General features: G+C 32.8%; 1 long non-coding RNA gene across 4 annotated transcripts in view; it reads right to left on the bottom strand.

Annotated features, from left to right (window-relative positions):
• The window catches only part of LOC146995522 (uncharacterized), a 465923-nt gene extending 438553 nt beyond the window's left edge, over positions 1–27370 (bottom strand). For 3 of the 4 annotated variants that reach the window (XR_015043123.1, XR_015043122.1, XR_015043124.1), the window contains exon 1: positions 26904–27370. This is a non-coding gene — a long non-coding RNA (uncharacterized LOC146995522). The remainder of the gene's footprint in view (positions 1–26903) is intronic. The other variant, XR_015043125.1, reaches the window with a different exon arrangement.
• Between the last annotated feature and the right edge of the window lie 291 nt (positions 27371–27661).

Genomic DNA, 27661 nt, shown 5'->3' with positions numbered 1-27661 from the left:
CCTCGCCATCTGATTGGCTGATCACGGAAGCGAATTTTTCCTCTTTCCCTGCGGTTAACGTCTAGTCTAGTCAAATAGGCGCTTTTCAGTAAAACTGGGGAATTACCGCGAAGAGGGCGCTATCTACAGGAGTGGAAAACTTGCGTCTTCACACTTTACATACATTACGCATTACGGTCAAAGAAAGAGCAGACAGCATGAAATTGCAATTAAACAATGAGTGACGGCGCTTCACTCTTTATATGTATACTGTATGGTACTGTTCTAAGGGACACTGGTTTGTATTAGCTCATTGCACATAGGGAAAACCACGGCGCCCATGCAGCCAGCCCGTTTGCGAATTCGAATCTGAGACAGAATTACTAGTGTTCAGGGACTTTACCTCTGGACCGCTGGTTGGCCAGGTCTACGTAATTCACGGGTAAATTTTGCTCAAGTCGCAAGGTTAGCAACCACGTTACTTGAAAGCTAGTTTCTATAATCGCTTATTCAAGTATTTGGCATTACTGAGATAGTGCAAGGTAAATGCAGCTGGTATTTGCATCATATAAAGTAGATTTTGATAAAACTTTTTTTAAAAATTTTTACGTACTTCGCCATTAGGCACTGCACAGAAATGGAGAGATGGACCGTGAAAGATATTTTTATTAGAAACTGGCTCGTATCCACACGAAAGACCCAAGTAGCTAGCCCTCTCTCCAGAATATTGAACCCCTGACTGAATTGCCAGTGCTCAGCCACTGAAGGGCCCTTAAATCGTTTTAAGTAGGTTTTTACGTTTTGTCTTCGCTATCGTAGTTTACAGTTCTTTTAGACCGAAGCCGAAAATTCATCAAAACTAAGGAGCATCAGTCAAGTGAACATTAGATGTCATAATAGCATTATGTGAATTATTTGCTTTAATTTATACAATTTAGATGAATACAGTTGCTCCTAGTTAAGCTTAATGTGGACAGTTACTTAATCTGTTAAACTTTCAGTTGAATGTCTGAATATTCAGCTGAATGTCTGTTGAGCCATTTTTCAATTAAAAAATTCACTTGATTTAATAAATGAACCAGAATTACTTGTTCCACTACAAAATCCAATACATTTGAAACCTTTCTGGATTAATCTTGACCTGGGTCAAAAAGTAACCAAAAGTAATATGGATCCCTTTATTTTGAGACCCTCGCTATCGAAGTATGAAACATTTTTACCATGAACCAGAGTGGCTTCGATGTTTACTGATGGATCTTTCCTGTCTGATGTCCTTAATGCAGGTACCGGAGTTTTCTCCGAAATGTTCTCTTTCTACATCCCTGTGGGCCGAGGTTCGACGATGAAATTGCTGGGATTCGTACCAGCTTCCATGCCACTTGAAAAAATTGACAGGAGCTGTTATACTCAGTGATACCCGAGCTGCTCTGTTGGCTATTGCTTCAGATAAAAATCCCATATCACAGGACATATTGGATTCCCGACATTATCTAAAATACTTGGCATCACTTGAGAAAACTATAGTTCCCTAGTGGGTTCATGCCCACTGTGGGGTTCCAGGTAACGAGAAAACCGACTTCCTGGCAAAAAAGTGCTTTAATCATGCAGAATATTTCTCGTCCTTTGCCTTTTCATACTGTTAGGGATCTTATTAAAATATTTTTCAAAGTACGTGTTCGGGAAGATCTCTATCAATGTCTCTCATAAGTCTCGTCTATCATCGTTTCTTCTCATAAGTGTTGGAAGAATGCTATATCGACTTTGTGCAATGGCCCAAGGCGTAGAGCGGTCCCTGAATTCCGCCTTGCAACCAGACAGGATTGCCTACGGTATCATCTTCATAAATTCCAAATTGTTCCTTCTCCGATATGCACTCTGTGCAGCTCTGGAGAGGTGATGGATACCGCACATCCACCCTACTGTCCTGCTCTGCGCAAGACTTTTCTCGCCTAGCGTTACTGGGATGCAAGAGATATGTTAGATTAATGAGCTCTGTTACAGCTTTTTTTACATCGTGTTCTGTATTCTATGTACTTTGTTTTTGCTCTAACTGTTCATAATCTGCCACTGAATATAAAAAATATATATCTCGTAGAACTCAAAACCGCTCAGTCGTAGAAAGTTGAAATTTTATATATGAGACTCCTCTAATATATTGCTATGCATCCTCTTTTTGATGCAGTTGGCAACACCATGCCCACTTTCTTCCGTGAGCTCTATATTGTATTCTTATATGCTGGTAAATTGTGCATTCTTTGCTTTAAAATGGATTGAATTATTTTGTGCTTATGTCTCAGTTAAGGCTTTTATGCCTTTAGTTAACCTGTATGTAAAAGCTGTAGAAATATCACCAATTTGAAAGTGGTGCTAGACTTAAAGGGGCGGCTATTTGTTTACATTTAAAACTCTTAGTAGCATAATGAATTAAGTTAGTTGGTGCACCAACTTCAATGTCTTTTTACACAATGGGACCAAACTTAATTTTAAATTTTTGGGCACCGAAAATTTTACCTCTCTAGCCGCTGGCTGAATTGCTTGTTTTCCAGTAGAAACCCTACTTTTAATTGAAAAAATTTTAATCTTTAACTGTATGTGGTGTTTTAGGTTTTTCTGTATTTTACATTTTTCAATGAAGATGCTTTGAGTTTTGATGTATTTTCTCCTTTCCACGAAGACAGAACTAAATTGACTGAATGAGAAATATATCTCCAATGAAATTCGAGAAAGTAGGCTTAAATGAAGTGCAGTAAAGTGTTGAATAGGCCGTACAAGGAAGTCATGTGGGAGTGTCCGCATCAGGTTTTCTCTTTCTTTTTCAAGATTTAAATTTTTTAAGACTTAGTTCGTAGCTTAATTCCAAACAAAAAGCAAGTAAAATCAAACATTTATAAAATAGTCTTCTTCCAACAAAATATAAAATTTCTTCCAACAAATTTTATACTGCTGCGAGATATTTTATGTTTGCATGTTTTTATAAGAATATTGATGAAGCATGTTAAAAGATTTACCTAAAAAAACTATAATGTTATCTAAAATAAAATAAAGATTATTTTCTTTTCTTTGTTTACGGATTTTTTTCCCCAGAATAATACTCTTTAATAATGATTTTATCCGTTAAGGGGACTCATACACCTTAAAACCCATAAGATCTTCGAATAGATGACTGTTGCAAGAATTGGGATAACTTATTTATTTTAAAAGCAATTACTTCCAACGTTTTACAGCTGACTACATGATATAGCTGCGTTCTGAAATCGTAATCAGAAAGTTTGGGTTGCCACAAATATTTTTATAATTTAATCCGCTTTGTGACAATATTTTTCGTCATTTTTCCACCTTGCGCGCACAGTTTAAGACATTCTGTTGCATAATTTAATTCCATATTTAATATATAGCTTTTATAACATTTGGAAACTACTGTGAACCTAAAATTCTAAAAATTTCACGTTAAATTTTTATTTTATTTTGAGTTGAGTTTATAAAATGTATTTTATTAAAAAAATTTGTAATGTTTTCGTCCATAAAATTTTTCAATATTAAAATATTCATCAGATTTTTGGTTCAGTTAGAAAATAGTGCCCATATAAAAAATTCCATCGAATTTCAAGCATGTACCATCAGCCATTTTTAAAATATCATGCGCGCAAGGTGGAAACATGGCGAAATATTTTGTCAGAAAGAGGATTAAATTACAAAATTATTTTTGGCAACACAAACTTCCTGGTTACTAGTTTCCAAATCAGCTATATTATGTAGTCAGCTGTAAAAGGTTGGAAGTAATGTCTTTTAAAATAAATAAAATATCTCAATTCTTGCAACAGTCACATATTCGAAGATCATAAGGGGTTTAAGGTGTATGAGCCCCCTTTTAATACGATTTTATCCTTCCGTTGATGAATGAGACTTTGTAAGGCCGTTAGAGATAAATGAGACTTAAGTTAAACAGTTAAACCAGTTGGCATTTAAATTAACCAACAGGCACAGATTGGTTGGCACAGATGGTAACTATTCCAGCGCCACCCTCGTATCTCAAGAGAACTTTTAAGGAAAAAGGTCTGCAGAAGTGGCAAGCTGAATGGGAGACCTGTGATACGGGTCGCAGAACCAATTTATTTCTGCCTAGAGTGAAAATGGAGCGCCACTACTCCATACCTCCCATCACTAATTACATCTCGGGGCACGGGCCCTTTCCCACCTATTTTGAGCGATTTGGTATCTCTAATACAGGCTTGTGCGTCTGTGGGTCGCTCGGAACTCCAGACCATTACATCTTTGAATGCCCGCTCACGGAGGATAATCACCTCCACTTGCCAGCAGACAACCAAATAGCCTTTAAACGATTCATAGTTAATAACAAAGGCACAGTGAATACCATCTGCAGAATAATCAGCCAGATAACCGCCCTGGGGCAAGACCTATGCCAACCCCACTAATTCAGGGTCTTAAGTGAATGTAAGTACTCCTCTGCATCTAAGGAAATACAGTATCTTCCTTCTGCTAAGCGCATGTACCTTCTTTAGTAATAGTATTTATGTGTCATGTCATGTATGTGTTATGTTAATAATTTTTTTTTTCTTTTTCTTAAATGTGTAACCAGTATGTTATGTAACGTATACCTTGCAAACCTAAAATCTGTAATACAATATAAATAGCCAATGTATCTCTCATCTGCCCCTGTATGGCAATGTAATAAATCTTTTAAGATATCAATAAACCCCCGGTAGATAGGGGAGGGCGCGGGACATATGCCTGTTTACCTCTGTTAAACACCAGGCGTCCCCGTCCTCCGTCACCTGTCACCTGTCACCTGCCAGATTCCAAATTTTAGCTCGATCGTATTTAAATGAGTAGTAAGATTCTATGCTGTGTTCTTTTAAGTTACAGTTGAAGTTGTTCAGTTCAGATAAAATTTATTGTCTGGCAGGGGGAAGATATAAATGGTGAGAGAATTTTTTAGAATTTTAGTAGGAAAATCTTTCTTTAACAAATGCTTTTGAAACTACAGTATTTTTTTCCGATAGAAATAAACCTGTTTGACTAGGAAGCAAAAGTTAATTTTGATAATTTTAACTTCAGTATTTGACTGGAATTCTCTCAGTGGAAATACTTTTTACGCTTTTAAATCTAAATTTGTGGTTCTACCATGTTATGTCTACTGTCTGCTTTGTAAAGGAGAATAAAATATAATACAAAGACGAGCTATAAAGTATGGCAGAAACAGGAAGATCAAAGAAAAGACTATTAAGTGCCCACGGTCATGTTTGAGACGCAGTTGTAAGTGGCTGTCTGCAGAGTTCATTACAAACCTGTCAATCACTAGTTCGATTAAAGCTAAAGTCAACGAAATAGAGTTAACAAGGCGAATGTTGGCTTGGATTTCGATTTATTTTCTTGATTCATTCTTACAGCAGATAGTTTCGATCAGTATTAAAGACTCTATAAGAAATATAAAGTTGTTGAAATATTTTTAAATGATTTAAGAGTTAAATTAATAATAGGGAATATTTCTTAACACTTAAGCATTTGCGAGAGTTTGTTAAATGTCAGCAAGTGTGACGGGTAAATATTTAACCCAAGTTAAAAGTCATAAAATGCAGCACGCTTAACTTAGTTATAAAAGAAAACGAAATTTCGTAGACAAAAAATTATTTTTTTTTTAGTATAGAGACTGACAATGACTAGTAATGACGTTATTGCATTTTCCTTTTTATTTCTGGGATTTTTAAGTATATTTTTTCATGTCCCAGAAAGACATAAATCTCACAGCATATATCTTTAATTTTCTGAAAAACTTTGTAATGTTTAGGCTGTTACAGTTCATACTGAAGAAAACTAAACTGAGGATAAAATGTCTCCTACACCAGTCAAATCAACAAAGCAGGCAAATCAGAAAGTGACTCAGCAAAATGTTTTTTTTAGTCCAAAGGGATTTGAATCCCGAAGGACTATTAGTTTCGTTTTGGCATTTTGCGTCGGACTCATAAATGTCGGTTCACTTTTCAAACTGTTGCCACAAAATGTTAGAGTCCTGCATTATATTTGAAGAAATTAAATAATGAAAAATCTGCATAAATGTATGAATATTTCTCGTATTGTGATAAAACAACGGTACATAGAGTCATCGAATTTTGAATAACGTAATCCTCCAACGAATATGAGCATGTGGAAGACCAAATTTAAAATTTGAAATTTGTTTTATGATCGATTTCCTATTTTTTAAAACTTTGACGAATTTTTGATTAACACACTCAAGGATTTCAAAGCGAGCAATGGCAACGTTGTGCAGAAAAAACATTTTTATCTCCAGCGCGTGAGTCTCTGTATCGGAAATTCTAAAGATATGCTCGTTTTAAAACTATTTTGCGATATTGCTGTTGCACTGGATCTTATGGTTTAAGTGCGAGGAACATGATATTTAATAAAGAAAGGTAACACACAAAATGTTAAAAAACGCCTCTTTGGACGTAATTTAAAATCTGAAACATTTCAGATTTTTTTTTTTTTTTGAAAAAATGATGATAAATTATTGCTTTCAAAGCTAAAAAAACGCTCAGTCATCTTGCATGCTGCATATGTTGCTTTTCATCAGTATCTTAACAGACTGGGTATTAGCAGAAATTTTTAGACCTGTCTGTGTATCTGAGCGTTCATTCATACTTCCTTAAATATGCATTCTGCTTTGTATTACCAGTAAGTAAAGATTTTGTAATCATTGAAAAAAATTAAATTGTTTCAATAACTCAAAAATGATGACCGTTTCACCTGGTCATGAATGTTTGGAATAATCCGGAACTTTGGAGTTCCAGGTATCCAGAATGTGTATAATATCTCCTGTTCTGTTATTTATTATTTAACTAATATATGCTTGCTCTGTTCTACATAAAAATAATATAAGAAAGTTAACGGAAGGTTAAACTGTAGAGTCATTAGGTTAACTGAAAGCAGAAAAGATGAAAAATATGCAACCGCCTACGCCGGGAATCGAACCACGGACCTCTGGAATACCGGCCCAGCGTGCTACCGTTACACCACGAAGGCACGCTAGGGAAGTGGGAGAAATACCTTATAAAACATTCCAAGACTGGTGCGAAAACTTAGCAAAGAGCCATGTTAGTGTAAAATTTAAAATTCTGCGCACCTCATAAAAAAACCTCAATTGGTGTAAAATTTAAAATTTGAAGAAAACCATCGATTTTAAACACTCTCGAACAAAGCTATTGATTTTGAGGCGATTAGTCTTTAAAATTACTAGTCCTTTTCTTCAGGAGGAAAATGCTTTTGCATTGATGGGAGAAGTAATAACTATATTTACATTATAGTAGACGGAGAAGCGAGAAGAAGAAAGCAGTGCAATCTATCGAGAAAGGAAGGAAGAAACATGTAAAGCGTGGGATCTAAAAATTTTCAAAAGTTTTTGAAAGAATAGTATTGGAATTATTTTCTTTACAAGTTTTACATTTATTCACTTAAAAAAGGTTTTTGCCATCTTAAATTTATGGCAGTAATTTCAATTCATTTTTTTCCAACGCTTCCAAAATTCCAACGTTTTAGTTCTGTTTTTTTAACAACTCATTACTGTTTTCTTCTATAGGTGGTCCTAAGATCCCTTTTTTTTGTTACCCCCACGTATTTGTATATATATATATATATATTAGTTGATTATGTCATCTCTGCAAATACTGTTTTCTTCTGAAGAAGAAGGACCTACATCTTACCGCTCTTAACAATAGAATTTTATTCAAAATCTTCCTTAATACAAATCTGCTTTTTGCCTAATTTTAAAACGTTGCTTATCAAATATTTTTTGTTCTTATTATGTAATGTTTTAAATAAAATAATGAAATTACAGCGTTAGAAGCACATGAATAAAACTGAAATTTGGCTTAAAAACATTTCCATGGTTAGACATAATTCTAAACACATCAACTTCATGATAAAATAACAATACACATTTTTTCTTTTATACATTTAAGTATAAATTTACACTTTAGGGAATACTTTTGCAACAAAACAAATGCTAACATTAAATTGCACAGCCAGATATCTAAAAAAGACAAAGAAATTAACGCATGCTTTTTGTATTTTCTATTTGATTTCAAAGTCAATATCGACCCTGTTTCATTGCGTGGCTGACTGAGTAGATGCATTGAAGTAGGATCATTAATATGTCTGCTATGTTTCTCTTCGTGGTATTTTCATTAGTACTAAAGAAAACAACAGTTAAGCGGATTTCATCCGCTTTCAGTTAAGATGGTGGTAAAAGCACTCAGCTTTAATGTGGGAGATTCGTGCCACAATTAGTTGTGAGGTCAAAATTCCTGAGGATAACAATGCTAAAGAGAGTACCAAGGGAGTTGATAAGAGTTTCTTTTATTCGTTTTACTCTTAAAGTTCCATTAGATGTCTTCTGACATCTATAGATAGTGGTTTATCTCTATGTTTATCTGCTGGTATAAGTATTCGTTAGAAGTCAAATCAAATTACTACGTTTTAAAGAAGATAAAAACAATTTAAGGATGAAATTTAAACAGATAAACTAAAAAGAACGTTTCTTTGAAAGTATATGAGCAAACTAAAAATAAATAAATAAATAAAATACTCCCTTGAACCTAAAGCATTATGTTAGAAAGACTATGTTTCCAAGACATGTTAATTCCATATCTTAGAATAAATTTCTAACAAAAATTTGATTAAAAATCTTCAAGCTCTAAAAGCCTATTAGAATGTGAAATTATTTCAGATATTCCATAATATTTGCATTATTTTCTAGAGTTTTTTCTGAAAGGCATATGGATAGTGACTACTTAAATTTGTTAGACATTTACCTTGTGCAGTTTAGAGTAATGAATTCCGTTATGAATTGAGATTAAAATTAATAATGAAATCTTTAAGAATGGGAATACTGAAATGCTTATTTATGCTTTATGACAATGCTAATTTATTATCTATTATGGTTCTCTAAAATAAAAATCGTTTAATTCCGAAAGCTCGTTTTGATGCGATTAAAGTAATAGGAGTAAACAGAATAGTCACTCCATAGAAGGATTTTTAAGAAGTTTTTATTAATTGCAAATTTATTAATTTCTTGCTAAATGGTTTTAATAAAACTTTAAAAGAAATTAATAAGATATAAATTAATCAAAGTATTTTACTCCCTGCGTTATTAAAATCGCACACGTTTATGTGCTCTCTTATGAATAAATTTCACGCTAAATAACATCTTGTGTTTATTAGTGATTATAACCAAATACAAAATCTGTACGAGTACATAATCAAAACTTCTGCTTTTGATGGAACTGAATTAAATCGGAGACAATAGTAATGAAAAAAAGAAAGTTATTAATAATAAAGAAGAATGCGAAATTTTAAATAAAAATTGCTAGAAATATTTTTAAGGCTTTATTTTAAATGCAAACTAATATTTTTAAGGAATGCTCACCTAAATGTTTTATAACGTTATATTACCAATATATTTATCTAAGGGTAATATGCTTTTCAAAATAAAACTTATTAAATTGTAAGTTAATTTGTAAATTAACTTACAATTTAATAAGTTTAATCTTTAAAAAAAATATCTTTAAAAAAAATATCCACATCTTTAAAAAAAATATCCACATCTTTAAAAAAACCACATCTTACCACTTTAAAAAAACATCATCTTTTAAAAATCCACATCTTTAAAAAAATATTTATTACACAGTTTTCATTTCCTTGGTCAGCAGTTGCCTAATTAACTTCTCAAATTAATAACTTCTCAAATGCAACCAAAGTTGCATTTGAAAACCAAGCTTTGAAACCAAAGTTGCATTTTTTTTTGGTTGAAAGTTATGGAGGAAGTTTCTGAGAGTTTTTAAGTGTAAAAACAACTCTTAATTCTTTTTACACTTAAAACCAGTAAGTAATTAATTAAATATTATAATATATTCTTTCTATTTCAAAAAAGCATAAACGTAAAATATCGAAGAAAACTCTAGTTTACATTTAGTACAATCTATAATGTACACTGCGGAAATAAAATATATGAGACAGCTCTATATCTCCCGTTTTACTGGTCTGATTGACGAAATCCAACTAGCGTTTTAACGCGACTTAGCGTATGTATTAGATTTATATATAGCATTGTTCTAGTATAGGTATTTTGACAGAAAAAAGGAATTTTCTGAAATAACATACCAATTTTTTTCCATACTTCAATTCTACGACTCAACTTACGCCAAATTACCAAATTTTGTAAAAGTCACATGAGTAGTTTTTAAAAAATTAGCTCTCAAAATTTTAGCTCCTCAAAGTTAATTGAATTTGGTAAACATTTATTAATCTCTCTTTTATTAAACTTATTTGATTCTTCCTTTTTCGAAATTCATTTTCATTCCAAATAAAATTCACACATTTTTTATGATTTATTTTTAAAATTTGTATTTTTAAATAATTTTTATAAATTAAAAAAAAATGAATTATAATCTATAACATTTTTACCATCTTCTAAAATTAGACATATTTCTAAGCATACCTGCAAAAAATTACATTTTTTTATTCATAATTTCCGAAGATATACGTGAATTTATATGTTGGCACGTTTTGAAATTTGGCATATTTGTTGAAAGCGATAAAACATCACATGCGGTTTAGACACTTTGCTAAAATTATTTGAAAGTAAGAACGATGTGAATTTCTTTCCGCTCATGCAAAAGGTAAAAAGATAGGATTGATGGTGCCTTTTTGTCTACTCCGTCATAATGGAAAGGAAAGGAAAATTGGTCGCCATATAATAAGAAATTCGCCAAGTGGATTATTCTTGGCGCAACCTGATAAAATTGCGCCAAGATAATTTTTTGAATTTCTTCCTAAATTTCGCACCAAATTTTACAAAAATTAACATCTAGGCATAATTTGAGTCGTAAAATCGAAATATGGAAAAACATTTGTATGTTATTTCTGAAAAAGTCTGATTTTGTGTCAAATTACCCATGTTAGAACAATGCTATATATAAGTCTAATGGTGACCAGACAAAAGCACACTGGACGAGAGGGCACGCGACAAAAGCCCACAAAAAGACCCCACTGGGATAATTGCCCACGCGACTAATACCAACACGGATGAAAGCGCACATTGATAAAAGCCCATGTTGATAAAAACCCACATAAATATAAGCCCACGCTGCTAAAAGACCACACTGATAAAAGCGCACATGATCAAAAGGGACTTATGCTTTTTTTAATTATTTTTATATATTTATAATTTTAATTATAATAAATGGAGTATTCAGATTTAAATTCTAGTGTCTCAAATATGTCTGTTTGTATATGTTATCACTACTTTGTTTGTTTAATTTATTAGGTTGAAAGCAAACTTTCTACTCTCTGATTAAGTGATTAGCTATAACGTCCTATGGCAAGTCCTAGAGCTGTGTGGCTCTAGTAACCCGGGGGATAGCACTCTCGGGTTCGCTGAGTAATGTCCCACTGCGACGAGCAGCCCAAGAGACAGGCAGGTAGCAAATTGACGACCAGTGCTGTCTAGGCAATGTGTCCTAGGCGGTGCGCCTCTCTCTCCAAGGTGTGAGGGCGGAGGTTGAACCTCTGTGCCTGATGCTAAGCGGCGAGGAAACCTGTAGTGCAGTTCAGTGTCGCGAGGGAGAGACGTCAAAATCTTCCTTGTTACTTACTCAGTAGCTGAGTGGAGAAGCAAGTTAATCTCCTGTAGCTTTACGTGCGTTTGAATCCTGAGGAACCGCCTGGCTGCCTAGCTTGTCAATACGTGTGTAGTACAAACGAGCAAGTTTTAATTAAAATACAATTTACGAATACATTTTTCCTCTTAAACAGGTAGCGTTAGTTTGTTTTGCCATAATCTTTAAATAATTTCATCCTTGAAATAAGTAGGCATTTTTGAGTCAAAGTTTATACTTCATTAATACTCTTTCTCTCTTTATGAGGTTATCTTTCATAATACTCTTAAAAGTTTTCAAATTTGTGTTTAAGAAATTAAATAGTGCATAAAATAATTTTAACTTTTAAGCAAATAATTTAAACGTTTCAGTGATATTTGATCAGCAGTATCATAGATTAAAGACTACAATTTACAATTCTTTCTTTAAAAAGTAATTTCTTGAAAATTTTCATCAAATCATTTTTATTTAATGTTAATTATAATTATAATGTTAATTAATAAACATGCGATGATGAAAATTTTGCACAGCATTTTCAAACTAATCCATACTCTCACTAAGCACATTTTAAAGAATAAAAATGTAGTCAGCAAAATTTGTGAAGAAACATTTTCATAAAGGTTTCATCATATTTCGATTAAAATTTATTTATTCTAATTTAAAATCAAAAGGCCAAAATTTAAAAAAACGGGGGGGGGAATTTGAAAATTTTCAGATTTTATATTACGTCCATAGGGGCGTTTTTTAACATTTTGTGTGTTACATTTATTTATTAAATATCATGTTCTTCACAACTAATCCAGATAAAATTAAATTCAACAGCATTGTCATAAAATATTTAAAAACAGTATATCTTTAGAATTTCCTATACACAGACTTGTGCGCTGGAGATAATTTTCTCCCGCACAATTTTGTCATTGCTCGCTTTGAAATCGTTGAGTTTATTAATCAAAAATTCGTTAAAATTTTAGAAAATATAAAATAGGTAATAAAACAAATTCGAAATTCAAAATTCGGACATCGAGGTGCCCATGCTGGGGTGGATGGAGTATTACGCTATTAAAAATTTGATGTCTCTAGGTATAGTCGTTTTTTCAGAATGCATGAAACATATATATATTTATGCAGATTTTTCATTGTTTAATTTCTTTAAATATAATACAAGCGATAATATTTGGTGGCAACGGTTTAAAAAGTGATTCGTCGTTTATAGTGAAACATCACAAAATACAGTTTTTAGACTTCTGAGCTAACGCTGCTTTGGGTTGATAAAATTATTTAGCTTTATAAAATATTTCTCCCGCCTTCTTAGCATGCTTTCGTGGTGTAGTGGTCAGCACGCTCGACGCGTATTCGAGAGGTCCGTGGTTCGAGTTCCGGAGACGGCATTGCTCATTTTTCATCTCTCCTGCTTCGGAATAAACTCTACAGTCTACTCTCTACAGCTTCATAGACATTATATGAATAACTACCTTTAAAATTCAGATTAAAATTGTTTTAATTTTATTTCAGTAATCGCTAAATTTTGGGGAAAAGCTAACTTTCAGTTCAGCTTACATAAATTGATCTCATTATTTGCAACTAATTGTGCTGAAACGATATTAGAGTATTTAATAAAGAAGATGGCTAGTTATATGCCTACTTTCAAAATATATTTTAATATAGGAGATTATATTATTATTCTGACCTAAGGTAGTATCTAGGAGTAAAACAAAATGTGCCTTATCTAGCCATAATTTAGGAATATGAGAATTTTTATTCTTAATCTAAGAGTTAGTCTCTCCTTTTCGTAGCTTAAAATTACTGCAAGAAAAATTTCGCCTAGATTTAACATCAGACTGCCAAAAGTTTATTTGTGTTACACATTTATTTTTTGTTGAATATTTGTCACGTTTCGCAAATTAGTCAGTTGCAGACTTAGTCGAAAACATATGATGTTGCGTGACCCCAACTTTTCTGCAACAGTAGTAGCGACTGCTATGAACTGTAAATTACACAAACTCGTAAGAAGGGTTTAAATCCCTTTTTATTTCACTTTAGAAATCACAGTTGCGTTCACTTGACGCTCACAAACTACGCGACCCGGCGGTTTAACAAAATAGAAAAGTACAACTAAAAATAAATGACAGGATGAATAAATAACGAAATCACTATCTATGAGGCACTATAATCGTAACTAACTTAACCGCGTTCTAAGATACACCTGAGATTCAGCAAACTTACTGATTAAGAAGTTGAAAGATTCAACGAACTGCCGAAATAGGCACACAGGCCGAAACGCGCGGTTCTTAAAATTTCTACCTAGCAACCTTCACGCTCGCGATTCAAGAAGCACATTTACAATCTCGTTTCCCTTCTATTTAAACTCAATTTACTTCTGCTAAAATTTGAATACTCTGCGCGTTCTACTACCATTTACATACTCTGGCATTGGCAATTCTAGGGGAAAGTAAAGGCTTGACAGGAAAGATAGCTTAAACTTAAAATAAAGGTTAGTTAAAATAAATAGAAACCCTACAAACATTCTCTCAAAGAGTTATCGATCCTAAAACTGTAAACATCAGCAGAAAATTCTGTGAGACAACTACAAATTTCACATTCATTAAAATCTGATTAAAAGTTTTCGCAATAATTTTTCAGTTGATGAATAGAAACATCGAAAAAGATTTTATTAAGAGAGCAGTTTTTCTGTTAAATGAATATTATAATCTTTAACTATAAATAAAATCCTAATCAAGCTAAAATTCAAAATAGCTGCGTTTATTTTTGTAAATATTTCATTAATTCGCGTCTATAATTTGAATGCATTTATTTATTTTTTAAATGTCAATCCTTTTTAGCCTTCGATCATATCTTTGCGTGTCATTTTTGTTTTTGCTATTTTCTATGAAAAACTTCTATTCCTTGGAGATTTGGATAGATCAACACAGAAAGCCGAAAATAATTTTAACAATAATAAAAAGCGTTTTTGTGCAGAAATAAATATTGAACTTTGTATTTCGTTTTGAAGTTAGTAAGCAGATTTAAAAAGAATGCTTAAGGCCTAAAAGTGAAAACTTGGATTTCATTATTCAACAGCTTTTGTTTTGCATGGTAAAAAACAAAATATTTTTTATTATTTTATACACTTTTAAGCAAAAGTTTTCTTTTTATTCCTTTTAACGAAGTAAAGGAAGTATTGGAAACTCAAAAAATTCGGGCGTCGTTATTTCAAGGGAAATATCCATTTCGACCACTGTGGAATTCATTTAGATTACATTCTTTGCGTGACATTTATACATATGGGAAGAATAAAAGACCATTTTTTCCAAAACAGATCCTAAAATGGGTATGAAACGGATTCAAAACGGTTAATTTCGTGACGTCTGTGCGTACACGTACTCATGTACGAATATCTGTATCTCACATAAACTCATAAACAATTAGCTCATAAACAATTAGCCGCCAGATCAGAGTTTGCTCATAAACAATTAGCCATCACTCATAAACAATTAGCCGTGGAAAGTTGAAATTTTGTATATGAAACTAATATAACATCTAGTTGTGCCTATCTTTTTTTTTCATAAGCGGCGGCAACAAATATATATATATACACGTACTCTCTTATCAGTGAGCTCTATTTTTAATTCTCATAATGTTGATAAATTGTACATGCTTTGCTTTAAAATTTATTGAATTATGTTGTTCTTATGTTCGGTTAGAGTTTTTATGCTTTTAGTTAATCTGCATCTAATAGTTGTAGAATTAGCGACAGTTTAAAATTTTAAGTAGCGATAGGTCTAATGAGGCTGCCATTTTGTTACATTTGAAACTCTTAGTAGAATAGTTAATTAAATGGGTTGGTGCGCCAAATTCAGTTTCTTTTTGTGCAGTGGGACTGAACGTTAGTTTTGAATTTTATGTACGGAAAATTTTGCAGATTAAGATTTAGTAAGATGTACTCTCATCAGTAAGAGATAAGCAGAGTAAGATTTACTTTCATAATTTAGAGAAGATATATACCAGTAATTGCAAGGCAACACGTTTAAGCGATAGTTTACTGTTAACTACAAGTTTTATTATAATGGGAAGAAAATCTGAAAGTTTTCAGATTTTAAATTACGTCCAAAGGGGCGTTTTTTTAACGTTTTGTGTAGTACCTTTATTTATTAAATATCATTTGCACTTAAACCATAAAATTCAGTTCAATAGCAATGTCGTAAAATAATTTTAAAATGAGCCTATCTTTAGAATTTCCGATACATTGTTCCGCGCCCGCTGGAGATAAAAAAGGTCCTCCCCCCCCCCGCCGTAGAGTGTTGCCATTGCTCGCTTTTAAATCGTTGAGTTTGTTACTCAAAAATTCGTTAAAGTTTTACAAAATATGAAATCGATCATAAAACAAATTCCAAATTTCAATTTTGGTCTTCCACATGCCCATATTCTTAAGAGGATTACGTCATTCAAAATCCGATGGCTCTATGTACCGTTGTTTTATCACAATGCGAGAAATAGACATAGATTTATTCAGATTTTTCATTATTTAATTTCTTCAAATATAACGCAAGACTCTAACATTTTGTGGCAACAGTTTGCAAAGTGAAACGGACATTTATAGTGATTCAACGCAAAATCGCAAAACGAAAACAATAGTCCTTCAGGGACAAAGCCTCTTTGGACTAATAAATAAATACACTATTTTACATATCTGAGAAAAAAAGAGATATTTAAATCTTTACAGATTTGTGCAAAACATCAAAATATACTTTAAGCCATACTACTCACATATAAATTTTGTACTTGCATTCATTACTTATTCTCTAAAATTTTAGCTGCATTATCATATATGGAAATTTCAGTTTCAGTGAAAAAAAGATCAGAGTTTGATAAAGTGTACTTCTTTAGAGAAAAATATTTGACTACCACTAAGAAAAGAATTGGAGTTGATTTCAAATTTGAGTTAAATATGAAGTGATTTAAAGGAGGTTGAAGCCAAACTTCATACGCCTGACACACAGATTGCAATCGCGTTAGAAGCTGTCATGAAACTCCTTTTTACTGAAGCTCAAATTGAACCTGTAGAACATGGGAGTGTCAAACTTATCACACTAGTATCACTAAACTTGACATTTCGAATGTCAGACGCAGCTTTTATATTTTGTTCGTTTAGGGAAAAATGTAAGAGATTTTTTCGGTTAAGTCAAAGGAATAAGATTTTATAGAGCGTTCATATAGAAAGATATAAACTCACGGACTATTTTCAAAGAAAGCTTGGAGGGAATTTCGAAAATGAAGTTTCCAAATTTTTAGGGTTATTATTATTTTAATTAACCATTTATTATTTTATTTAGACTTTTATTACAACTTCTGTTTTCCTTTTGTTTACCACGAACGTAAATGAGTTAGAGAGTAGTAAAGCTGATGATTTTGGATTGTAATAAAGAACGTGTTTCTTTAATTCTTCGGCTTTACTCGTTGCTGCCGATGTTATGTTCAGTTGTTATGCCAGTGAGAAGTTCTGAGCCAACTTAAAATTTAAAATCAATTACGTAATCTTTGAAGACGAGGCTTAGTTTTAAATCTGAATTTGATTGATACTTTAATTTTCTGTTACTCAACTGATGGTTGATTTGTAAGCACGAGACTTGCACTTTAAATTAATTTATGATTTAATTAAAAGGTCAGTTTAAACCTTTTCAAGACTCTGTTGTTACTTCAGACCAAGTGTTAGTTCCCTACTACTCTGTTAATAATCTGATGCTAGTTTTTGCTACCAAAGAAAGTCAAACTCTATAAAGTTTCAAATTTAAAAGTCATTTTACAGCAAACGCTAGTAATATTATTATTACACTTGAGACTCGAATTCAGATGTCAATTTAAAAATCAGACAAAATCAATTTGAGATTAATGTTGGTTTTATGAAAATCTCTAAACATTGCTCAGAAGTCTAATTTGGGTATCTTTTCTAGAAGAAGTAAAAATATTAAGCCAAAGAAATATATTTAATCAATTACCAGACCCCTTTTAACCATAGCAAACATTTGGATCTAGGTAGAAATGCAGATATATGTAAATTTATTTGAAAACTAGTGTTTCTTTGGATCTCGATAGAAATGCAAGTATATATAAATTTATTTAAGACTAAGGACTTATTTACTAGGCTTATTTATTAGACTAGGGATTTACTTAAGACAAGAAAGAAAAATCAAAATATTGCATTTTTATAACTGTAAATCTTAAAACTGAAATGAAGACAGGATTTATTTTTAGTTTATTGACCAGACTATATAACTGAAGTCTTGATGTCGCATATGGAAATCAGCATAGAAATACATTTATCAAAATGTCTGTCAGCAAAATATGTAAGTCATTCAAACATCATTATCCAACTGACTAGTCTGAATTAAAGATTAAGGTAATGTCGCGACATATATGCTGAAATAAACTGTCATGTGTTCAGTCACACTATGTCAAGTTGTAGGTTGTTCTGTTCGGTACTGAGCGTATACTGCGCAAAAGCGATGCGTGGTGATCACTCCCACTAAAGGTGAAGTATGTGATTTAATCATGACATTCGTGAGAGAAAAGACCATGACACTTAAAAACACGATATCTGTCCGATATTACCCTGACACGTAGAAGCACAAACTCCGTCCGATATTACCATGACACTTAAAAACAAGATGTCAGTCCGAAACTACATTATTTCCGATATTACCGTAACGCTTCGAAACAAGATGTCTATCCGATATTACCGTCACGCTTAGAAGCACGATATGGCTAATCGATATTATCGAGACACTTGAAAACACGATGTCTGTCTGATATTACCGTGACACTTAGACGCACAACATCTGTCCGATATTACTGTCACACTTAGAAACAAAATTTCTATCCGATATTACGGTCACACTTTGAAACACGATGTATATCGGATATTATCGTGACGCTTAGAAACACGATGTATATCCGATATTATCGTGACGCTTAGAAACAAGATGCATGTCCGATTATACCGTCATGATTAGGAACACGATGTCTATCCGATATTCTCGTGACACTTAAAAACACGATATCTGTAATATATTACCGTGACACTTAGACGGATAAATTCTGTCTGATATTACCGAGGCGCTTAGAACAACAGTGTTTATCCGATATTACCGTTACACTTAGAAACACGATGTCTATCCGATGTTATCGTGACACTTAAAAACACGATGTCTATTCGAAACACGATTCTGTCCGATATTACTGTTGTCAGGACTTGTGTTTCTCTTGATTTGCTTTGAAAACATGAATGGTCCTGAATAGGAACAGGGAGCTTACTCAAGCTATGTTCAAGAAGGTGTGAAGTAGACAACACAAGCAGGAAGGGTATACGAAACCCTTTAATTTCAATACTTTACAAGTATTCCCGAACTTCGGGATACAGAGACTAACCACTTGTGGTCTGAACGTAAGAATATAAAACTACTAACTAAAACTCTAACTAAAAGCTAACTTTGCATTAGTATACAAATGCCTAGCACTAAGATTGGCCTTTATTTAAAAAAGGTACGTATGTAGTACGCCGAGCTGCTGAAACTACAATAAGTTTGCAAATATCAAGAGGGCTAAACCTCTGGCCTTAAAGGCAACCAGCAACCGAGTGAAAACTTGTAAAACTACAGTGGCAAGCGGCTTGCTTCCTAAAACTTCTTCTCTCTCTTCCACTTGACAAAAAGCCACAACTTAAGTACTTGGGCATTAGCAAGACAATTTGCATAAACAAGTTAAAGCATTTAATTCTGGCCGGAAGTAGAAAATAAGAAGTGATAGTACAGTTTTAAAATAAATTAAAAGTTTGTAAAACTTAGGATCCTTACACGGTGACACCTAGAAACACGAAGTTTATCCGATATTACTGTGACACTTAGAAAGGCGATATCTGTCCAATATTATCTTGGCACTCAGAAATACAGTGTCTATCCAAAACACGATTCTATCCGATGTTGTCATCAGAGAATCCATTTTGAAGTCCATCCAACTTATAGTTATTTAATCCCAGAATGTAAATTTCTCCTTTCATAAAATTTGGGGAATGGTTTTAAAAGTAAGAATAGCTAAAACTAGTATTTTATTTAGGTATTACCTTCATTCATACACTACTCATTTAAACTAAATTTAAATTCTTGATCAAATATTTCTTTATGATATATATTGTGTGTGTGTGTGATTATGGCAAAGCCTCGTGGGCTATCTGCCTAAGGGGAGGGATGCTTTCGTGGAGGACTTTCTAAGGAAAACTGGCTCGTATACACGTTACACACGGAGAAAACCACGAAAACGCCCATGCAGCCAGCCCGTTCGTGGGATTCGAACTTTATGATATATTAGAAAACAAATGAAATTCTTCTGAGAAACACTGTAGCTTTTGGCATTTTATAGAGGAAAAATATTATAGCTGTTATTTATTATGTCACTAATATAATGCACATGAATTACTAAATAAATGTAACACAAATATTCCATATAAACTAGAATAATAAATGGCAAAATTATTTTTTCTCTTCGAAATTTTGCTGAACTTTTCTATTATTTTTAAACGTGACATAACATATCAAACATGATAGTAACATAATAGAAAACATAAATGACTGCAATATTCAAAAACACGAATGATGCATTGTTTGGAATTGTTAATACCGATAAAATAGAAATAAAATTCAGATTTTAATTAAGAAAAAGTATTTATTTTTAAAAGGTAGTTCATAAATAACAGCACTTAACAATAAATCCGAAATCACATGTTTTTATCTAACCTAAATATATGCATCTTTTTTTTAATTCATATATAAATTTTTACCATATAGCATAATGGTAATTTACCATATAATATAATGATAAATTACCGTGATCACTTCATTTAATCTATACATTTCCTATGCATGCTGCACAGAAACGCTATCAGTAAATTACACAGTACGTATATTAAACCCTTCTCTTCTTAAAACATCATGCATTTAAAAATCCTCTTGTTTTTTGGATATCATGAATTTCGTTGTCACAGCAAACATATATAGAATGAAACAATGAAAATTGAACTATAACTATATGAAATTTTAAAATACCTAAATTGAAGCTTTCATATTTATCATAAGATGAAGATTTAACAAACAAAGATGTTATAAAGGCAAATTGTAGAAACGGTCAAATTACGCAGTGTTTGGAATCACAAATACTATAAGAAAAACAATAAAACTACAATTTAAGCTTATAGAATAAAAATACTTAATGTTTTAGATTGACTTGCTTTGGTAATATAAATTGCATTCAAAATTATAGCGAATATAAAGGGAATTATCGCTGTGTCTGAAATTAACTACAAAGTCTTGGAAAAAGCTTTAAAACACACTTTTCTACTTAACAGAACTTAGAACATGAATGCACTTCTTGTGCTTTATAGAAATTACTTAATAGAAATTAACCATCAGTTCTGCCGATGTAACTAAAATAACAGTCAAATTTAAATTAAAATATAGGCTAACAGTCAAAGACTTCTCAATTAAACTTAAATCGAAGTTGGCTGTAAGCTCTAACTGGCGTAACAATTTTAATTTAGGCAGCAAATAAAGCAAAGCCGAATAATTACAAACTTATTATAGATGGCAGAACCAAAGTAACTTAGCCTCGAGAGGCAGAAACACGTTTTGTTTTACAATCGGAAAACATCAGCTTAAATACTCTCTAACTCATTTACATTTCTACTGAGGCATCGGAAAGGAGAAGTTATAGTAAAGGCTGAAATTGTAAATAACTGGTTAATTTAGCAATAAATGCTGCATGCTGTTTTTTTATATAATTTATGATCACTTGAGCAGAAAGCGTATTATTGTTTAAACCCTTTGTATAAATTTTTAAACAAATATATGCCAATGCATGCAGTAATCTTAAGATTATATAACAGAAATTACAATTACAAAAATGGTGAATCCCATTATTGGATAGTCCATTACTACTAATAAACGTATTAAAACCACGTATCGATCTAATTTCTTTTTATATTACTGCGACGCACACAGTATCAGCCAAAAGAAAGGAATGCCCATGAAAAAACTTTTAAGGGAAACTTTACACATTAAAGAAAACCATCCTTAATGTGTCCATCCTTAGTAAATATCCATATTACACATTAAGAAAAACCGCGGAAACGCACATGTAGCCAACCAATATTTGTGCTCAACTTTGGATTCTGCTGTTTGTGATAATGAAAGCCTTTGATAATCATTTCATTAAGGTATCTAAATTCAATAACCTTGCATAGCGTACATAAAAATCTCCAACAATGTTACGAAGTACCCAGTTATGCTTGTAAAAACTTGCAACTCCTTCATCGATACATTTAAATGCACAACACTTTAAATGCAATAAAAAAGGAGGGTTAAAGGTTGCTAAATTTAAAACACGTGATATATCACCAAACAAGCATTTAATTACGAATTGACAATTTATCTAAATCTAGTGTTGATACACATTTCACTCAAAGTTTCCGTTGGATCTCTAAAATGTCCTGTGGAGTAGTGAAATGCCTTACCTTATATCTGACAATAAAATTTAAATAGAGTGTTTCAAACAATCATATTTAAATTTATCTGTCAACGCGTACAAACACTGTGTGACAAACGTTGCTGTGTGACAACCGTTGCTTAGTTACAAATGTCATGCATTTTGCATCAGAGCAATAAATGTCTCTTCCCTTAAGCACCCATAACGTGGTTTTAACTCCATTTAATATCTAGCCTCAAGTTACAATATAAAGCTCTCAAAAAGAATTACGATTAGCAATTCAATAAACTGACAAAAATAAGATTTCACATGAATCACCGTGGATCAGATGCTATACAGACTAGGTCGTAAAATGGATGAATGGAAAAGATGACTCATCCTTGAGCAACTTGATGAGCATCAAAGCCACCAAAATCACGATCTAATTCGCTTTATACATGTTGATAACAAGCTTTATACATGATAATAATTGTAAAACAAGTGCCCAATAAAGAGAAAAGTTCATGATTGAATGTTGCCAAAGTTTCGAGATGGACGAACTGAGACGGTCAGTGGTGGTCAACAACAATATGGCTATTAGGGTTAGTAAAATGTGAGTCTGGATTATTGCAAATTTTATGCAAAGGGCATGGTCAAAATCATTACAGAGGATTATAAAATGCATTGAAGGTGCCCAATATTTCATTTTTTTAATGCCGCCATAAAGACATTTACACGTTTCTTCAACCATATAATGAAATGAAAGTTTATTTTAAAATGAAGAGAGAAACAAATAGAAATAGTATATGAAGAAACCTAATTTCAAAAGAAGCCAAGACCACTAAATAACCTTCAGACCACCTGAAGCCAAGACCGCTAAATAAAAAGGAAGAATGTGTACCCTTTCGGGACCTTAAAGTTCTATTCACTGGTTATATGGAGCCTTGTGTGACCACTTCTGTGAAGAAATATTCTAAAACTATTTCTAAACTTTAATGGAAATTCAAAAAATAACAAAGCAAAACATGCTATTCTCAGACTTTGCTCTATCCATAACAAAGCAAGTCCACACTAAGCATTGTTCCTTTTCAGAGAGGGCCCATCTCCTACAGAATGAAACTCGCATTTAATAACTATAATTTAATCGCAAAGACGAAAACGTGACGTGGTCATAATGACTTGAGGGCACCACGAGTGAAGACAAATTTACGCCACAATGAAGAGGACTTGTATTTGGAAATGATTTAATTCCCTCACAACAGCGTTTCTCGATGAGAGTGTACTAGCATCCCATTGTAGGCTTGAAAAATACCTGTTATGTATATGCAGATTTTTGTGTATAATAAATCTAATTCTCTTTATTTTATTTCATGCAGTTTTGGGGATTGAGTTCCCAGGGAAACATAAAAGTTTTTGTTGTTGCTGTTGTCTTGTCCATGTATTTCATGGATAAATGGTTGTCACAGCCTCAAGAAGATCGGACTTCGTCTTCCACCCCAATTTAGAGGGACCACGCCAGAAAGGGTTGAGAGGTAAGAGGGTATCTCACTTCTCTTCCCTTCCACAAAACCACACGAGAGGACTATCGGCTTGCCATGCATTTATTGTACCCCAATGCCGCAGGTACTATATATTTATACACATCCATGTTTTCTCCGATATTCGAACCCGGGACCAACGGTACCACAGTGAGCTCTGTCAACCATTATACCATCTGTGTGGCAACATAAAAGTACATACTGAATTAAAAGCGTTAGAGGCTCATTCTTTATTCATTATTAACGGCATTTCAAGAAGTTCAACAAACGATTTTTTCAACCTTTTTTTGTGTTCATTAGATAAATCCGGGCTAATTAGCGATAAAAATCTTACTGTAACAGTGTAGAAATTAAACATCTTAGAAGACCATTCTGAATATTTTGTAAAATAGTAAAACAAAAGTAATAAGTAAGAAGCAATAAGTAGTTACTGCGACATTTATTGAATGAAACAGAAAAACTGACCGAAGCATAATTTTTAGGTAATAATAAAAATAATTTAATAACAACTATTTAAAAAATTCCAACTTGTTTTTTTATGATAAGAAATGTTGCATATCTGCAATTTTGCCTTGGTTTGCAATCTGTTGGTATTATCTAATGGTGAAACTAAGCATTTCGCAGAAGACACAAGACCATCAATAGAGCAATCGCACCGTCATTTAGACTTTCGGCTTGTATGCTCTGTTGATGGATACTATCCATCAACAGAGCATACAAGCCTCTCTGCATTATCTGCAGCTCAGCGGCATTTATTAAAACAATTCAGTGTACATGTTACGTTAACATTGGTTAAATGTACAAATTACAAATGTAATTAGAAATGTTGAATACATAATATAACTTTCAACTTAGATAACTTTAAAAATAAAAATAAAATATAAATATAAAGTCTATGTAAAAGTCCATATCTTGTAGAATGTAGAAGAATGTTCATATGGTAGAATATCCATATGTAAAATGTCTATATGTAGTAAAATTAATAAAGTAATAAAATAAAAATATAAAGTCTGTGTAGAAGTCGATATAATTATATGTAGAAGTCCATGTCTTGAAGAGTGTGAACGAATGTCCATATGTAGAAGTCCATAGTTTAACACTATTGTTAATTAGATCAGAATTCCCTTGTTCAATCATTTTTATGGAGTTTTTACATTTTCACAGTTGATAGATAAATAGTTTATGATATTTTGAGGCCTATTGCGAAGGCAGTTGGTTTGCAGTGTTTGTCTGAACCAGAGTTGTGTGCTGATGTTGCGGTAAATGGCTTGAGGTGGAGATCCTTTGTGATTTCGCAGTTAAACTGGTAGTAATCAAGAGTGCTAATACTTCCGCAGATAGGTAGGCTTGAGTGACGGAGACCGAATCGCTTAAGATATTCTGGAAAAGGATCATGTGATGTGAGAAATATGGTGAATGCTCTATTGGAGGATAATAAAGTTTTGGGGGTACATGTAGGAATAAGAAAGTTCTACCTGCATTTTCCTATGTCCATTGCTCTTTCCAGAAGTCAAATAGATCTTCTTCTAGTTTATTGTTTAAGTAAGATAAAGGATTTGGAAGGAAATGTTGAAGTAAAGATGGATTATTATCAGCTATTTCATTTCCTATTGTTCCACCATGGGCTTTTGTCCATTTGAACTTGGTTAGTAGGTTGCGAGGAAACTGAGAGAAAAGTTAAATGAATATAGGAAGCTATTGGATATCGACTGTGGCCAATTCCTGCATAGATTCTGGATGTACCATATGTAATTCTTAAGCTAGGAAGGGAAGTTTTTGGCAAAGGTGATGGCTTCTTTTATCGCAACTAACTTTGCTTGAAAGACTGAGTTTGTATGAAAACGTTGTTGATTATTACCATTTATTGATTAGTTTTTTATTATAAAAGACACAATATGCACAACCTACTTCTAGTTTTGTTTTAGATCCATCAGTAAATATTGGTAGAGCGAAGCAGTAGGATGGTGATATAGTAATAAGTCATTTTGTATGAAAATAAGATCGATTTAAATCAATATTGTGAAGCCGCTGTTCATATTTATCCGGGAAATAATGATTATTGTTCAGACCGCTATGGAGACGTAATCTTGTTAGTTGTACCTTTGCAGCTTCTTTTATAATTGAAAGATAAATAAGTAGAATTCCTGTTATTATTCTGTATGCTTTTGAGATTAAAAGGAGAAATGGTCTTTGAATAGTTGAGAGATGACTTTTTGCGTGACTATTTAAGTGATTGGCTCAGGCTGAGACTTCATGTAATATTACTTTTTCGATAACTGAAGAGTACCAAATTTTCTGTGTATTTGAGTTGACGCCCCAAGAGCTTGAACAAATGTGACGAAGAGTGGTGGTGAGAGTAAAGGTTTTATTTTTTATAAATTGAATATCAGGATGCCATGACATTTTTGGATCTATACAATGCCTAGATAGATGAGATTTTTGTCTAATTTTATTTTATTTTGAGATATTTTGATAATCGGATTTCTCAAGATTTTAAGTGATGACCTTGATTTAGGTATATAAAGTGTTTTACATTTAGAAAAGGAAATCTTGAGATGGAATTTAATAGTCCAGTTACTGAAGATATTGAGAGATTCAATGGAGTTTTCTTCTATTTGTTTCCGATTGCTCGCGTTAACTATTAAAAGGAAATCATCGGCATATGTCTGTGTGTGTGTGTGTGAGGAATATTGTCAAAAGATTGTAAAGCAATATTTGGAATGAAATTTAGATGATAGGCATTTCATAGAGACAACTAAAGAAAAAAAACTCTTTAGATACTTCCTGATATAAAGTTAGTGTAGGAGTGGTTTAAGTTTGAACACAGCAGTGAAATCTCCGCGCAAACATGTTTGATGGAATTGTCCTGAATTACTGCTACCTAATTATCATTATGTTACTCCGGTAATTCAACTGTCGTTGTACTGCGATTTGAGACATAGGTAAATAAATTACAATAATTAAACTATTGATCCTAACGTTGGAGCCTGATTTGCGTGATTGGGGCTAATAATACTTTTATGTAAATTCAATTTTTATGTTCTCGCAGATTCGAATATACATCTGATGCATGTATAGTTGTTTTGTGCATTTATGCACTATTGTGCCTACTTTGATAGATAATTAATCATATCTTCGAAACTCGTTGTCCTGTAGGGGAACAGTGATAAGGAAAATTAAAAAAAATTCACTTATAGGCTAAAACTCTTACCTCACCATCAGCTCTTCTGTTTCTGTAATCACTACGATGAAAAATAAACATATCTTTTTCGCGAAAGTTTCATGTTTGATCCTTTAATCTGCATTGGTCTTTAGATATGAGAAATTTTCATACTTTTGTAACACGTATTTTTTGTTTGTACGTCTGGGCCAAAGCGACAAGAATGCAGGCAGTCGCCTCCCATCGAGGAGCTGAAGACTAAAATTATCCGCAACCAAGAAAAACAGAGAACATGCTGAAGGCTAGAAGCAGCCAGATGAAACGACGAGAAGAAGCAAGAGAGAGCCGCAATCCCGACTTGGAGCTCCTTTTAGACATGACGAGACTGCCACATTGGTTAACAAACGCCATAAATTGTGAAAAACACAGTTTCTACAACCACCGCCTCACACTATGTAAAATTCCTCCTTTTACCGAGGCATTGAACTAAACACAAATTTAAACATCGCCAAAAAATCTCGCCGAGCTGGAACATCTGCAAAACGCCGAGCTGGCAAACGTAAACTTACCCCACCGGGAATCCCCTAACTGCGTATGCAAGAGAACTAGAAATCTTGTTAGAAACTGTGTTTTTACTACTTTCTCCCCCATTACTTTTCACACAATGCAAAATGGAAATTTCAGTTAAATAATTCACTGTATCTTAAACTCTGTTAAGGCTAGATTCTTGAAAGTGATCTTAAATTTAGGAGGTAATTTTTCTGCTTCTAGTGGTATAAATTAATAATGGTTAGATTTAAATTAAGTAA

Source organism: Stegodyphus dumicola, chromosome 9, assembly GCF_044657685.1.
Source record: "Stegodyphus dumicola isolate Sdum_Otavi_A_Nest chromosome 9, ASM4465768v1".
NCBI classification, from domain to species: domain Eukaryota; kingdom Metazoa; phylum Arthropoda; class Arachnida; order Araneae; family Eresidae; genus Stegodyphus; species Stegodyphus dumicola.
The sequence above is the reverse complement of the archived record's forward strand: the minus strand, read 5'-3'. Positions and strand labels throughout refer to the sequence as shown.